This window comes from Cicer arietinum, chromosome 3 (genome assembly GCF_000331145.2).
Source record: "Cicer arietinum cultivar CDC Frontier isolate Library 1 chromosome 3, Cicar.CDCFrontier_v2.0, whole genome shotgun sequence".
Classification (NCBI taxonomy): Eukaryota; Viridiplantae; Streptophyta; class Magnoliopsida; order Fabales; family Fabaceae; genus Cicer; species Cicer arietinum.
In genome coordinates this window covers 17,653,228-17,656,520 of record NC_021162.2, presented here as the reverse complement: position 1 = coordinate 17,656,520, position 3,293 = coordinate 17,653,228, and the positions used below count along the sequence as shown (strand labels likewise).

At 24.9% G+C, this 3,293-nt stretch overlaps 1 non-coding gene across 1 annotated transcript; it reads left to right on the top strand.

Moving 5' to 3' along the window:
• The first annotated feature begins 2,616 nt into the window (after positions 1-2,616).
• TRNAG-GCC (transfer RNA glycine (anticodon GCC)) lies at positions 2,617-2,687 on the top strand. Its single transcript has one exon. It is a non-coding gene; the product is annotated as a tRNA-Gly (tRNA).
• Positions 2,688-3,293: the final 606 nt, after the last annotated feature.

Here is a 3,293-nt window from a genome sequence, read left to right as displayed (position 1 = left end):
AACACTGTTTATTAGATAAACTATAATCAAAATTATTAAGACCGACAACAACTGTATGAGAGAAATCTTATAAATATACATACACAAATGTATAATTTTTTTAAACAAAATTTAAAAACATAAACAATAATAAAATATATATAACAAAATAGTAAAAAAAAAATTTATAAATAGAATAAAATAACAATGACATATTGAAATAAATTTACCAGTAATTCATGTGAACACATCTACCAAAATAATTGATGTGTACCATTTTGTATATTCAATATCAAATAGTGTTCATTGTTTCATATACCCCACAAATTTGTTGCACAGCTCCTTCAAGAATGTTAATCTCAAATCCAGAAATAAAAGCTCACGCTTGTTTCAATTTTATCCCCTAAAAATATGAAACACATATTTGCTAATAACAAATAAGATCGTGTATAATTTAAAATTTGAATTTATAAACAAAAGAATTAAACCTTAACATCACCCATCAAGACTATTTCCAGCGTAAAATTTATGTTTTGATGTTGACACGAACAATGTCACAACTTTATCAACCAAATTCCATGAATCCTTATTTGGAGAAATTGAAGCAACAAAATCTGATTTTTTTCGGAGAAAGATAAACACAAAAATGAATAACGAATTTTGGTAAAAAAAAAATTAACTAATAAGGAATTGTGTATATAGTAGACAATGTGAATGATATTTATAAGAGAGACACAAAAAATGAGAGATCATTAGAGACGGTTAACGGAATACGGCTAATTAAGAAGAATAGTTTTTTTAATTAAATTAATTTGAAGTGGCGGTTGCTAAAGTAGTGCTTTAAAAATAATTACCTTTCAATTGACCACTCAACTCTCAACTGTGATATGTGAAATGTCATGTCGTCCATTATATTTTATTTTTAATTTATTTTCTTATTTTTTAATTTGTCATTCACTTCTGCATTTCTCATGTAATGGAAGTTTGATTTTTTTCTTCAAAATAAACTTTTATTTTTAATTTATTTTTCTTATTTTTTAATTGGCCATTAACTTCTCAACGCATGCATGAAGAATCTGTCAAGTCGTGGTGTATTGTATTTTATTTTTAATTTTTTAATTGACCATTAAATTCTCAACGGATGTATCATGGACAAAGATCGTGATGTAACAGAAGTTTTATGCTTTTCTTTCAAAAAATAAATTTATTTTTAATTCATTCCTTTTATTTTTTTAATTGGCCATTAACTTCTCAAGAATAAACACGTATTATTTCTATTAATAGAAACTTGATATTTTTTTAACACTCTAGTTTGTTGACACGTGTCAAACTTGCCAATTTATCATGTTTGCTTTATTATAATGTATAGATTTTACAACACTGTAATATGTACATTTTAAAAAACGCTGTAAATCTATTCTAAAAAGCGCTTGTTATACTAGTTTTACGGCGCTGAAAATCTATTCTAAAAAACAATGTAAAATGTTGATTTTGTATAAACATGTCTTTAATGATATTTTTTTTTTTTAAAAAAAAAACGTTGTCTTTCAATTTTTTTTTTCCAAAATCCAATTCATCAAGCACATATTGACACAATTGCAATTTTTTAATTCCAGCATATTCACAACAAGTTCAATTACATCGGTACTATATACACATATTCACAACAACAATATCAAATTCACAACAATTACATATTCACAATATCAATTACATATGTATAGCAACAATATCATGTTAGTAATTAAAAATAATGATCAACAATTTCCAGCATGCCAATTTTCCAGCAATTTCTTATTTTACCCTAATGTAACAAAAAATAAAATAAACTAATTAAAATAATGATCAGTTCACACAAAAATATATAATATATAATAGTTTACAATGTGAAACTCAGAGTATGTTGAATTGGAGTTGTCAAAGTATGTTGAATTGGAGTTGTCAAAGTACTATACGATATAATATTTGAACATAAATAAGTTAGAATCAAATATATATTGTTTATATATGAAAATCAAAATATAATGAAAATAACGTACCGTTTTTGGAATGATATTTTGATTCATAATAACAATCTCCTTCATAAATCATAATATATTGTATCCATAGTCTTTGTTGTTAGTTTAACGAGGGCACTATAAAATAAAATATGTACGCCAATAAATATTTATGCATTGATTGTAAATAAAATTTTAAAGACATATAATTAAGTTCTATACCAAAAATTTCAAACATTTATTGGAATTCATGTGATGTTGTTTGACTTATGCTTCGACGCTGTAGCACCTCTTTGAGCGTGGAAAATTTGTAAAATACTATCAAATAAATGTGATTATTATTCAATTACCAAATACACTATGTATATATGTAAGAAATAAATGAATATTACTTACATATCGAAGATATTCTTTATATCCAAGTGATTGTTATAATAGCTGTGCAGTGGATCTAAATAGTATATAATTTCAGATGTGGTATTGATGGCAAACAACACCCAATGATAATTACTTAATTTCCTAATGATAAAAGTGTAGAGTAATAAAAAACAGCGTTGACATTATATACATCTTCTATATAAGTTGGAATAATAGATTAGTGTATATCAATATTTGTTGACAAAGTCAATATTACAAAGGAGCACCAGTGGTCTAGTGGTAGAATAGTACCCTGCCACGGTACAGACCCGGGTTCGATTCCCGGCTGGTGCAACAATTGGTGAGCGATGATGATGATAATTATGGTGTGGGTACATCATTAATCCTGAACCGTTGGATGAAAATTAAATATCTGAGCTCACAATTTTTTTAGTCTATTTATTGGAAAATGATGTGAATATCTTTGCTACATGAACATTCAACAATAAAACTATATTTATTTTACCAATTGTTTTTTAATTAAGTATTATTATTAATGAATTTCAAATATTTTAATTCTTAATTTAGTTTTTTCAGATGCGCCCTCCTTCAACTTTTAAAATTTGTCTTTGAAAAGTTACATCCCATGATGCAAGTTTTCTTGTGAAAAAGAAAATATATTGATATATATTTTGAAAAAGAGGTAGATTAATTTTTTTTTAAAACTAAATAATCTAAAATGAAATCCAATATAGAATTCTGAAATAATCCTTTACACAAAAAAACAAAATAACATACTCTTAATATCTCTTTTTAACAAAAGAGTAATATCTTTTTCTTTGTAATAATATCTCAAATTCGAACTTATAATATATATATATATATATATATATATATATATATATATATATATATATATTATATACATGTGTATCAGTTTAGATAATAAATATACCACAC